Below are 14,383 nucleotides of genomic sequence, written 5' to 3'. Positions count from 1 at the left end.
TGCGGACATGTGAACCAGGCTGACGTACAGACACCACTCCGGTGCCACTTCCGGAATGTGGTTGGCACGCTGCAACAATAAGACATGCAGTAGCCAATGTCGACAGACAATGACTTCTACAATCAAGATGGCAGTCAGGAGGACTATTCTTTTCTAAAAAGCAAGGTAAATGTTGCATGCGGGAAACAGAACAATATGATAATATGAGCTCGGTTAGGGGTGATAAGTGATGTTTTTGTGTCTGCTGGACTTTCTGTTAAATTACATGCTTTTAGGGAACAAAAACACAATTTTAAGGATACTATCATGATTATTTATAACAAAATGTTGGCTTTAAGCCACAGAAAAAAACTACCATGTATCTATAAGATGCGGAGGAGGCAATCTGAGCCAATGATGAGATGGGGGTTGTCCCAGACTACTTCAGATTAGTCACAGATCACAGCTCTGTCCTAATGGAGTTGAACTAAAAAGCAGTCAAGGAGCAAGATATCAGGAAAATAAATAGCAGGTAATCATCTCAAGTAGGTACTACTAATACATCTATAATGTTGCTGTTGAAGGAGTGATAACCTGTCCAGCATGCACATGCCCACAATCAGACTTTGTGTTAGCTACTTTGGCTAGCAACACCTAGGGCCATAGGTTTAGGTCACTGTGCATCCCGCTTTCTACCAGGGGTCACTGGACCCTCAAGACAAGACGAAGAAAATCTAGGGTATTGTCCTCCCAGAAGTAACTCTTCCAGCACTTGCACCTCAGAGAATCACTCTTCTAGTACTTGCTGTGCTTTTGGGAATTACCAGAGTATTTAGATGGATATAATGTATATGACAATTCTTACAGACTAAATAGGACCCAGAATGTCTACGGCTCAGTTCTCACGGCTCTGTGCTCAATCTTTATGTTGGAAATTACTTTTGATGTGTTGGACAACATGCCCATAGGATTTATCAGCCATGCATCTCCTTTGGGCATATGTTTGCCCAATATACGTTGGTATACTGTGTTGAAGAGTGTAGTCAACTATGCTTTTCACTGCAAGGAGATGGTGCAAACAAGTCAACCACACATACACTGAATGACTACTTTATTAGAGACTATGACACCTTCATGATTGGAGCTTCCAAGTATGGAAATTCGGCCTGTGACCCCCGGAGTGAGGCATAAAATTAAGTGACAGGTTCTCCATAGATGAGTTTCAAATGTAAATCCATATTAGAATTGCAAAATCGAACGATTTGAGTGACTTGCAGCAACACATGATGGTCATCAGTGCTAGACTAGCTGGAACCAGGATTTCAAAAACTGCCAAACTTGTGCGTTTTTTTAGTACATTGGTATGAAGAGTATCCTGAGAATAAAGTGATTAAGGAAAAACATCCAATGGAAGGGGAACCTGTGAATATGAAGGGTCGGTGATCTAATGATTACCCCAATTGCCAGATTGGAGTTGGAAAATAATTTTTTCCCTTAAAAATGGAGAAAGTTGGCTTCTGCCTTATTGGGGTTTTTTTTTGCCTTCCTCTGGATCAACATTGGGGGGTAATAGGCTGAACTTGACGGACATATGTTTTTTTTCGGCCTTACATACTGTTTCTATGATTTTAATAACTTGTCAATGAAAGGGGACAGAGGAACATTTCAAGAATCATTCTGATGAACAGGACAAAGACAGTCAAGTCAATTGAAGCTGAAGAAGACCCCATTGGTGCTGATCGTCTGGGTATCTGCAGCTTGCACCCCAGATCGTATACTTTGTGCCCAAAGCTATGGAAAGGTGATGCTGCTACATTCTCTATGCAATTGATTGAACTGCCTGGCAGTCTTATTTGGGTACCTTTTGGTACTACCGGTATATCTTAAACCATTTGGTGAAGCAACAGTAGAAGCACAAGGAATCAACAGACAATCGTCCATTGAACCCATTGAACACTATATTAAAGCCATTAACTGCTTAACGTTTGCAGGGAGCGTTGAAGGTCGTGAATACACAGCAGGTTGTTTATGTTTCCATAACTATAAATTAGACACCTATTAATCACCAAGTCGCAAGTAATGAAAACAAGTAAGAAAGCGTCCACCTCTGATCTGCGTCTTGTAATTCTGTCATACTGTTTATATAGCAGTAAATGTATCACCTACAAGCAGTAACTCAGGAAGGAAGTGTAACTCTTCAAAGAAAGTGTTGGGATGAGGACTTCTAAGTATGGAAAATAATTATCAGGTAAAACCGCAAAGAGCTCGCTGCTTATCTAGGTGTTTACAGATTGACAAGCCCCAACAGCAAAGTCTTTGCTCTTTTTTTTACTGATCCTGTCATTAAAGGTAATCGACTGAAAATATCAGGTAGTTTTCAGATGTGTTTTCTAACCAGGGGCATAGCATAGGGGACGCAGAGGTAAAAGTTACACCTGGGCCCTAATCACTGAAGAGGCCCAAAGGCTACATAATTTGACACAAGTATAAAAACTGGCACATACTAGGTATTGTAGCATGGTTTTTACATTACAGCAGCCTATGGTTGTTATCACTACGATACATTTTTACCCCTTCTAGTTAATGCGGCAACTGTATGTTAACCCCTTAGTGACTGCCAATACACCTTTTTACTGACCTCACTAATGGTCTTTAAAACCTGCACATACATCTTTTTAAGGTAGTGGCTTGGCTAACTACTGACAGCCAGGCTCCTGCTCTAACCTCTAGATGTGGATCCTGGCAGTTTAACTCCTTACATGCCATAATCAATAGCAACTGCAGCATGTAAGCAGATAACAAGGGGAGGGGGCTTTTTCTGTCACCCATCAGCACCCCGCAGTGGGATTGCAAGGTACCAATGGATTCTAATGGCTGCCGGGAGCCTGCAAAAAGACGCCATATCAGGCATGTAACTCAGCCTATTAAGCCCCGCCTCCAGCAGAGTCAAATAGGCTACTGTCATAGGTTTTTGTGGAATGCACTACATAAGTAATGCAGTGTACTATCCAAGTGATCAAACAATCACAAGTCACCTTGAAGGATTAAAAATAGCATTAAAAAGTTCAATACAGTTTAATTTTCAAAAAAATCCAGTTTAAAAAAATATTCATATTTTCCACACAAAACACATTTTAAATTGATAAAATACCAAGAAAATGCTTAAAAATGTGGCACATAATAAGTATTACCACATTTGTAATGACCAAAAAAATGTTATTTATTGCTCACGGTGAACGCCATAAAAGTAATTTTAAAAAGTAATGACAGAATTCTTATTTTTGTATTGTTAACCTCCAAAAAAAACATAATAAAAAGCAGTCCAAAAATCACATGACCCCCTGTTGCTGTAAAAATAAAAAGGTTCTGGGTCTTAGAATGCAGCGATGCAGATTCAATAGCTTTTCTTCAAAAAAAGTGTTTTTTTGGTACAAAAGTAGTAAAAAAAAATTTAAAAAATCTATATAGACTTGGTACTGAAATAACCGTGCCGATCCAAATAAGAAAATTACCATTTTATTTTTACCGAATGATGAATGTTGTGAAAACAAACCCCCAAAACAATGGTAGAATTTCTGGGATGGTTTTCGAACCCCCACCCCCCCAAAAAAATGTCATACAACACATTATGTGTACCCCAGAGCGGCGCCATTAAAAAGTACAACTCGTCCCAACAAACAAAACAAGCCCCCATGTGGCTAAGTCAACGAGTTAGAACTCTTGCAATGCGACAATGAAAATCATTTGGTCATTAAGGCAAAAAATATGCTTGCCACTAAGTAGATAATATCAATATGATTTCCATACACGGATGTCAGTCCATGGGTGTACACGGTCAAGCTCAAATTTGGATAAGAAACATTTTAAAACCCTCAATAAGAAATGCTGCATCATGTGGCCCACTTAAAATTACACAAAGGTCAAACAGCGGTTGCGCGACCAACGATTGCAGTCTAGTCCTGTGATCTCACATGGCCATCGAGCTCAATGGAGTTGCAGTGTGAGCCACTCGTTGCCACGATTCGCACTTTTCAAAAAATTCCACTTTCATGGATTTTTTGCATCCTGTGACTCGCACAGCGACTCCATTGAGTTCAAGGGCAGTGCGAGATTGCAGGCCTACATAGCGATTTTTGTTCACATTACCCCCACGTTGCTGCCAAAAATCACCATGTAGCCCCACCCTCAGGGTGTGTTCACCCACGGGAATTAGTTGTCAAATGTCATCTGCACCAAAATTCTGCAGTACAATGTTAGTGAATGGGGTTTAGCAAACCCCATCCACTCACAGCAGTAGAAATCCATAGCGGATTCTAGACATGCTGCAAAATTCTGAATCCACAGCATCCTCTATCCATAGTGGAATTGTGGTGGATTTTCACCATGGATTTCATTCATTGCCATGTAATTAGTGAATTTAGCAGCTTAATCTGCACCAAAATCCACAACGAAGTCATCTGTAGATTTCATTGTGGATTTTTGGGTGGATTTACTTGCAGAAACTTTTTGCAATGTGTGCACATACCCTCAAAGGGGTGCTCTACTTTGGATAATCCATACATCCTAGAAGACACCCTTAATGCCCGTTTAGACACAACCACTAATCGCTCAAAATTCGCTCAAAAGCCATCTTTTGAACGATAATCATTGCGTCTAGCTGCGCGATCATCGTGCACTGTTCATTCATCACTAGAGATGAGCGAGCATGCTCATTTAGAGCAATTACTCGAACGAGCATCGCTATTTCCGAGTAACTGCCTATATGTCCAAAAAGATACCGGGGCGGCGGGGCTGACTGGGGGGGGGGAGATCTCTCCTCTAATCCCCCCGTTACACCCCGCTACACCCCCCCCCCGCGCCCCCCCCCCCCCCCCCGAATCTTTTCGGATGAGAAGGAAGTTACTCGAAAAAAGCAATGCTCGTTCGACTAATTGCTCTAAATGAGCATGCTCGCTCATCTCTATTCATCACTCATTTCTGACCAGCTAGAAATAAGCGATAAGTCTTATAAGCACCGCATGCTGATATCTCAGTGGGCGGTGCTGATAGTATTCTTTCAGCTGGTATCCCACTGGCAGTTATCAGCAGGACACCAGCTGAAAGCCCTGAGAACAAAGCAGCTGTTTTCATATACAAAACAGCTGCTTTGTTCTCTGAGCTATCGCAGCAGTATCCCACTCCACCTGTATTAACTCTTTAGTAGCTAATTGTAGCTTATTGTAAATGGGCCTTTAACAATAAGCAGACAACAAATTGTCCCCTGCTGGGATCCCCAACAATCAACTATGGGGAAATCTGGCAAGCAAGTGCTTAGCTACCCTGAGCACCCTAACAGGACGCTTTGGGAAGGGGGGGGGGGCATTTTTCATTTAAATGCATGTATTTTAAGTTTAAGTATTTCTGCAATATGGTTTAATTAAAAATTAAACTGCAGTCTGAGTCTCAGTAGGTCATCCGTCAGTGAGGCTGGACTGACTGCTTAGTTTTCAGCCCGTATCTCTTCACTCCTGCACTTTTTATTAGCCAATTTACGACAACTACAAAGATTAACTTTGTTGTCATATATTAGCTGATAAGAACATGCAGAAGAGGAGAGAACAGAGAGAAACTAAGTCATCAGTTATAGATCTCCTACTGATACTCAGTCTGCATTTTCTATGTACAGTGATATGTAGAAGCTGCAGAAGGCAAACAGTGCAAACTTTTAGATTAAACTGTGTTGCAAAAAATTGTCAGCCCAATATATATGCATTAAATGTGCCCCTGAAAGGTGTCCATAGCCTTTAAAGGAGTTGTTCGAGCTTAGAAACAGTGCCACATCTGTCCTAGGGTTGTGTCTCCTATTGCAGCTCAGCCCTATCAAAGTCAATGGGGCTCGGCTGCAATATCAGACACAATTTACAGAGAGGTGTGGCAGTGTTTCTAGAAGAAAGCAGCCATGTTTTTCAAATCATGGACAACCCCTTTAAAAATTACACAGTATCCATTGAAATCAGTGGGTTGTCTATATAATAAAGGACAGGGACATTCTCTAAGAGATGACGATCCTGAACCGAGGACCTTCTGCATTAACTCAGAATTCCCTATTAGGATATATAATAAAATGGGTTTTCTAAACTAAACCCCTACTTAAAACTAATAGAAATTCCTAATAATACATCATACAACATCAACAATGAAGAATGTGGACACAGTCAATACAAGGAGAACATTACATTACTTCACCCTTTCTCCTAGGTTGGTGGGGGCTTGCAGCACCTCCACCCCTCTACCGCCACCACCCTCCGGTTGGGTGATCTCATTGATCTCTTATGTGACCACACCATGCCTGATTTCTTAAATCATCTGATCACTACCTTATGTACTAAATGTACATTTGTTATTTTTTGAGTCTTTAATCCCTTTTCAATATATTTTAATTTATCTTTAAGTTATCATGATCTCAATGTAATTTCTCTGTTGGCGCAGAAGGCGTTTGGATGAGGGAACTACTTCCTTGGCACCATTCAAAGTTGGTTCAAGCATGAATGAACGTTTAAAGCTCCCAACTACAATCAGAACCTCACGCAGTCCAACAAATCCTATCAATATTAAGCCCTTATAGCGCCTGTGGCATTTTCTTTTTCCATGTGAACTTGAGCCCAGGGCGGAATGGATGTCAGCTTCCATTGACGGGAGATTGGCAGTGCCAGGACATATGCCCCTGCTTTAGTATCCGGAGCTTCTACAGTGGTGGGAAGGGAGACTCACAGCAATAGAAAGAGTGAATAGTAAGTAACTGGGAACTCTAATTTCATTCATGTCCTCAGCAGGGTTGAGCTGCGCACAGGACAAATCTCCTTTTAACAAGCCCAGTAAGAAAATGGCCTTTTTAGTAGTGGGATCCAGGGCGGCTGCCCTCCGCAGACCCCCGGTGAATGCTGTCATACTGCTCTAAGCAAGTAGTGACATTTAGCAGAGGGGGCTACAAGCAGATTTACTCTGATGCTTTCCAGACTTCCTTTGAAGCCGGGCTCAAGAACTGCTTGCCAGGCCTACGGTCATTGTCATCAGGACTCGGAGAGCGGTAATAAGCAGCGCTGCTGCCATCTAGACCTCAGCGTACTGTGAATAGAAAATCTCATTAAGAAAATTACTCCTGGGACTAAAATCATCCGCGTTAAAACTAGGATTCCCAATGTAGTCCTCTGTGTGTCGCTACTACCCTGTTTCCCTGAAAATAAGACATACCCTGAAAATAAGACAAAGCATGATTTTCCAGAATTTTTGAGGATGCAAAATGATTTTTCAGGCTTTTTGAGGATGCTTGAAATATATGACCTACTCCAAAATTAAGCCCTGCTAACAGTTAATTAAAAAAGTCAATTTAAATAGTGTCCAGGCAGCTATACATGTAAAAAAGTTAAACCTTTTTGAACAAAAATTAATATAAGACACTGTCTTATTTTCAGGGAAACACGATAGTGTTTTATTTCACAGGCTGGGTTAACATGGGGCGGAAATCCTACATCGGGACCGCACGGAAATTCAGCCAGATTTCCGCAGCTAAAGTCCCAAGACATTTGGCGCGGGTTTTGAAAGCGGCTTATTCCGCTGAGGCCATCTCTTCCCATAGAGAGGAGAGAGCCGGCAGCGGAAACGGCGATACAATTGACATGTCGTGGCTTTGCATTCCGCACTGCATGTCAGTTTACGCGCATCTTGGCGGACTGTCCGCAGTATGTGGAGGAGATTTTTGCGAATCTCGTTCACTTTGCTGCTTAGTCTCACGCCTAAGCTAGCAGGCGGAATTTCCATGCAGAAAGGGCGGCTTCACATGAGCATGTGCGCAATTGCATGTTACTCAGCGCTACCTATTTGCACTGTAACTAAGTCTTCTTTGCGTGTGTCTATGTATTTTACTATACTTTTGTGCAGGTAAAGCATGTTTTTTTGCGCAGGGGACACAACCACGCTGCTATTTAAATGAGTAATTTGTCGTTTTCCAGTGAAATTGCGCTGACTTTCATGCATCTGCTTGCATATTGCGCACTCCTCATAGACTTCTATGGGGATATTTGGTGTGCAAATCCACGTAAAAGTTGAGCATGTTGCGTTTTTGCTCTGTACTTATTCTGCAATTAAGGGCTTAAACAGTGAGGGGGCAGGGCTAGCCCACGGATCCCTCTAGCCGCGCCCCCTCACTTGGCTAGATCACTATGATAACCCCTCTAGCCCCGCCCCCTCTCAAGTCCTGCCCCCGCTGTCAGGGAAGCCCTGGCAAAACCCCATAGCCCCGCCTCTCTCTCCTCTCTATGGGGGATTCCTAGGATTTTTCTTATTGCTGTGAGGCTTGAAAGAAGACCAGAAATGAGAATGAAACCATTGAAAATCATTGGTTTCATAATCACGCGGTTTCACTCACTCTCACATTGCTGGAAAGTCTATCGCCAATGGGGAAGAGCCCCTACACCCAACAGTCATTTTGCAGACACCCATCTAGTAATACATTGAATCTCTTTTGGCCTTCAGATTCCACTTGGTGTCAAAATTGTTCTGCAGCAATATTGGACAGGAAGCTTCTTGAAGTTGCCACAAATTAGATAAGAGTACTGCCATGTTCTGAATAGCTGGCAGGAAGGGTTCACCAATTCTTGCTGCTTGTGCCAAATTCTGACCTGCCATCAGTACCGTGCAACAGAAATCTGGATTCTTCTGACCCGGCACCGGTTTTCCACTGCTCAGTGATACAATTTTTGTGCTCTTTTGCCCGCTAGAGTCTCACCTGGAATGATGAGTTGGACTTCCATAGTTGGAGCACCAGAATTGCATTCAGCTGCGATTTGCTTTATTGCACCCCCTGTTTATTAGATGGAGTCTTGACATCCTCCTCTGATCCCTTTTGCTGGCTTCCATCACAGGATCACCTTTTGGAAGATATTTTCCCTCGATCACACCATTCTCGGCATACTCTCCACATTGTTGCACAAGAAAACCCCACAAGGCTGGCAGTATATGAATTCCTGGCCCCGGTCTTTCTCCGATGACCAGGCCTCGTTGGAAGTCGCTCAGATCGCTGGATTTTCCCGTCTAATATGGATTCACACTGAAACTCATTCATGGAAGATTTGCTCACTTGATGTTATGCTGCACCCCAGGGTCACGGGTCTAATTTCTGTACAGGGAAGCTCCAATCACGAAAATGCCAGTGTCTCTAATAAGGTGACTATTCTCTGTATGTGTGCCATTGACTTGTTTGCACCACCTCCTTGCCATAAAAAACATAGTTTGCTTCAATTTTCAACGTATACAGGGCAAATATATTCCATAAGACACATTTGGTTCTTAAATTCCATAGGCATGGTGTTCCGTATGTCAGAAGCACTTTTCAGCATCCAGTACACACTGAGTGCAGAGCCGTGAGCACTGAGCCAGAGACATTCTGAGGTCCTACACAGGGTCCTATTTAGTCATGGTTGTAAGAACAGCTGTATACAGCACATCCATCCAAATACCCGACCACTCCAAGATAATATTGTGTCCAAGATCAGTTTCACACAGCAGCATTTTTACATCAGTGTTTGCAAACCGAAACCAGGACACTGCCCCCTGCTGGTGTGATGGTCTGGAGGCCATCGCATACGACAGTAGGTCACCCCTAGTAGTGTTACAAGGGACAATGACGGCTCAGCGATATGTTCAGGACATCCTGCAGCCACATGTGTTCCTCTCATGGTGACTTCCATGAGGCAGCAGGATAATACCCAGCCGCACACGCACGGGGGTCACAGGAATCTGCATGCTGATGGTTTCCTAACAACAACACAATTTTGTTTTCTTCCTAAAATGCACAGTGCTCCATTGTTTAATGTGATCCCTCTTCCAGCATAACCATATTACGCAAATCCCATCTCCACAACAAGCCCCGGGCATAGGAGGGCTCGATCACATCAGTGTTTTGTTTTGTTTTCTCCCACACGATGTTCGATTGCATGAAAAAATACGCAGCATGTCATATTTTGGCGCATATCATGTACAGCAATAGGCAATCGAAGTGAATGGGCCAGCACAAATACGCAGGAAGCCTGTATATATATATATATATATATATATATATATATATATATATATATATATATATATATATATATATATATATATTGCGTATTTGCACAGCAATGGGCCCTTCTGCATACTTTTTTTTTGCATGTGCAAATACAGGCAAAATTTGTGAGCATAGGCGATTTTCGGTGGCGTAATCACATAGCATATTTGACGCAAGTTTTGAAGCAGCGCTTTCTCGGCGGAAATCTCGCGGTTTTTCGTTGCGGCCAAACCGCACGATTTCCGCCCGGAATCCGCCCAGTGGGAACTCAGCCTGGTACTGTATACACACCTGCGTTACGGTCAGTTCAGAGTTTCCGTCTCTTTGCTCCTTTTTTTTTAGAAGAGAAACTAAAAAAGAAGGAAAAAAAATATATAGTTTTTTTCCCCATTGATTTCAATGGGGTTTCATAAAAATGGAAAGTAAACGGGAAAACTTCAGCTTGGTTACATTCTGGCAGGTTTCCATTTTTGGGATTGAAAAGTAACGCAGCAGACTTCGCTATTTTTCCGTCCAAAAAGACGAAAGCAAACGAACGCCTTTTCGTTTGCTTTCCATTCTTTTGAAACCCTATTGAAGTCAATGGGGGAAAAACTGATCTTTTTTTTTTTCAGTTTCTCTCCTCCATGAATAGAGCAGAGGGACAGAAGCCCTAAACTGACCCTAACGCAGGTGTGAAAGCAGACTAAGGCCTCATGTCCACGGGGAAAATCAGGCCCGCTACGGATTCTCCATGGAGAATCCGTAGCGGGTCCTTCCTGCCCCGCGGACATGAGCGCTTAAAATCAGAATTAACTCACCCGCAGCGGACCGGGCAGTTCTTCTCCTCTTCACGGCCGGATCTTCTTTCTTCGGCCGGCGGATGTGCTCGGCACGCCGGCAGCGTGCCACGCGTATGCGCCAGGCACATCCGCCCAGCCGAAGAAAGAAGATCTGGCCGTGAAGAAGAGAAGAACTGCCCGGTCCGCTGCGGGTGAGTTAATTCTTATTTTAGGTCTCCCGCGGATCCGGTCGGCTTCCATAGGTTCCAATAGAAGCCTGCAGGAGACCCGCACGAAAATGGAGCATGTCCAGATTTTTTCATGCTCCATTTTTTTTTAAATCACTTTTATTGACCATCCGCGGGTATTTATCTACTCGCGGGTGGTCAATGCATCCCTATGGGATGCGGATCCGCATGCGGGTGATCCGCTGCAGATTCTAAATCCTATTGTGCCCGTGGACATGAGGCCTTAGGGCTCCTTCATATGAACGTGTGGTGTCAGCATATTACACGCACTGGTTTTGCCATAGGCTCCCATGTCGCTGCTTACACATATTGTGCGAAATACGGTGTGCGATAAAGATGGCAGCATGTTCTATCTTGGCACGTATTGGTCATTGGTGGCAAGTACGCTCCCGTAAAGCTGCCCTTTATGTAGTATCAGCATACAACTGTATCTTAACAGTAGCATGTATTGTAAATGCAGAACAACACTGCCCTCTGCTGGAATCTGAGTAACACTGCATCTTATACATTTTGAGATCCTGAACACTGGATGAATTAATACAGAATAGAACATCTTCGAATAAACCTTTCAGGAAAAAAAAAAATGGTAAAAAAATACAGTAATTCATTATATCTAGAGATGAGCGAGCACGCTTGTTTAAGGCTGCTACTCGATCGAGTAATTGTGTACTCGCCCAAGCAGCATGCGGGGGGCCGCGGAGGGAAGAGTGAGATATCTCTCTCTCCCTTCTACAATACACTGCAATACTTCAGTACCGCATTATATTGTATTTTTTGACATTTGTATACCGTATTAGAGGTGTATTCCAGGATTTTATTATTCATGACCCATCATCAGCATAGGTCATCAATAGTTGGTCATCAGGGATCTGCCAGTTGGGATTTCCACCAGGCGGCTGATCGTCCTGCCCACTGTCAGTGCAGCGAGCCGAACATTCAGGGTCAGGGCCAGAAGTATAATAATAAGAGGACTCCTACTTAAGGTGTCCCTCGGTTTTGGGACAAAACTCTGTCCTGGGAGTGGAGGGTGGAGGGTGGAGGTGGTATGTTACTAGTAGATTATCTTCTCAGTAGTCTCTCCGTTCTCCCAGTTCTGAAGGCAAAGTTTGGGCAGCCAAGATGGCCGCCTCAATCTTTAGACTACCTAATCCCATATAATGCATTGGTACTATTTGGACTACCAATGCACTAAGCCTGCTCTGCGATTGGCCAGCGCTGCTCACGTGATCAGCACTGGTGAATCACAGAGTAGTACATAACGTAGTTAGAAAATAGTAGCGCTCATCCTGGCCGCCCGTAAACGGCAACTAAAACCAGCCAAATGGAGGGAGGACCAAGAAGATGATCTACAGGTAATATATCATCTCAGCCCTCTAATACTGGCACTGAATTGTGTCCCGAAACTGGAAGGTTGCTTCAAGATGCATGTTTATAGGGGGTTTTCCAGGAATTTATATTAATGGCCTGTGCCAAGTTATAAAGTCATCCAAAGGATAAGATATAACTATATGATCCAACTGTTGGAATGCCCACCGATTCCAAGAATAGGGAGTGCTTAATATCCCTGCATGAATGAAGTGGCAGTCGCATGAATGTGCGCTGCTCCACCATTCATTACAATAGAAGCGTCTGAGATTGTCAAATACTTGTACTCAGCAGCTTCCGACAATCCTACTGAAATTAATGAAGTGGCAAAATGACTTTAGCTCCAATCATGAGTGGTGAAAGACCCAGCAGTCAGACCTCCACCAATCATGAAGTGTATTACCTGTGGATAGGGAATAACTTTACAACTTGGCACAACCTCTTTAAAAGGGATGTCTAGGACTTACCATTCATGAACAATGCTCGGGATAAGTCATCAATAGCCGATCGGCGGGGGTCTGCTGCTTGGGATCCCTGGCGATCAGCTGATCTCCGGCCCTCCAGTGAGTGAGGATAGCTCAAGAAGCAGATAGTGCTGCGCACGTTGGTATTACAGGTAGAGCTGCCATGGAATTCAATGAAAACTGTGCCAGTAGAACCAAACTAAGCTGCTGCCGTGTTGACAGCGCCGTCAGCCTCTGGCTCTGTGCGCACTGACAGCGAGCTCAGTGAACTGCTGATCGGCAGGGATCCTGAGCAGCGGACTCTCGTCAATCAACTATTGATGACCTATGCTAAGAATTGGTCATCAATAGCAAAAATCACGGACAACCCCTTTTAGGGCCTTTTACACAGCCCAATCGGGCAAGAACATTTGAGCGGAAGTTCTTTTGCCCAATCACTGGGCCATGTAAAAGTGCAAATGATCAGCCGACAAGCAAGCAAATGTTCATTAGTCGGTTGATCGTCTCATTTAGACTTGTTAGCTGACTGTATATCTCCCCATGTTAAACCATTGACGGTCTATTAGGACAAACAAAAGGATTAACAATCATTAATCTCCTAAAAGATTCTGAATCGGCCTTTGTAGTGACCTGATCAGAGGTGTAACTTAAAGCTTCCAGGCCCCCGCAGCAAAATCTGTAACGAGGCCCCAACTATAATGCTTTATACATAGTACTGGGCTCCCTATATAGAGAAGAGAGGCCTTATGGACCCCCTAAGGCTCTCGGGCCTGGGTACAACCCCCTATAGTTATACCACTGGGCCTGGTAGAAGTCGGCGATCCTATTGTTCAACGCTTGTCTACTGGAGCGAATTCCTCCATGTGAAAGAACCTTTAGAGTCTGCGACCATAAGTCACGTCCAATTCAGGTGAACACAGTAGCAGACACAGAGGCATGGGTGTATGCCTTGCTATCGTAGTGAAGGGGGCTGTGGCGCTACAGATGGGGGTAAATATTTGTAACATTTGGCATCTGTGACCATCCATAAAGGCAGTTTCACATATGTGGCAGGGATTCCACTTTCCTGCTCCATTCGGGGAGCAGGAAACAAGAACCCCCACAGCCAAACACTTCCATCTCTGGATGGAACCGAACAGCGCGGACATACCCTATTGACTATAAGGGGGGGTCGACCTGCTTTGCACCCAGCTGTCCGGCTTTTGGAAGGAAGAAAAAGTGTTGTGCTTTTTCTTTCAGTATTTTCAGCCAGACAACGAAGATGTGAAACCACCTTAAACACTTCTAGAATCTCTCTTGCAATATCCAAACAAGTCAGTTGCAACATTGCTGCCAACAAATGCACAAGAGAACAACTTTCTGCAAAACTTTTCACCAGAGGCGTAACTTGAAGCTCCCGGGCCCTGATGCAAAACCTGTAAACAGGGCCCCCAACTATAATGCTTTACTCATAGTACTGGGCTCCCTATATGGAGAAGAGAG

Source organism: Eleutherodactylus coqui, chromosome 10, assembly GCF_035609145.1.
Source record: "Eleutherodactylus coqui strain aEleCoq1 chromosome 10, aEleCoq1.hap1, whole genome shotgun sequence".
NCBI lineage: Eukaryota > Metazoa > Chordata > Amphibia > Anura > Eleutherodactylidae > Eleutherodactylus > Eleutherodactylus coqui.
This window is presented reverse-complemented; position numbering follows the sequence as displayed.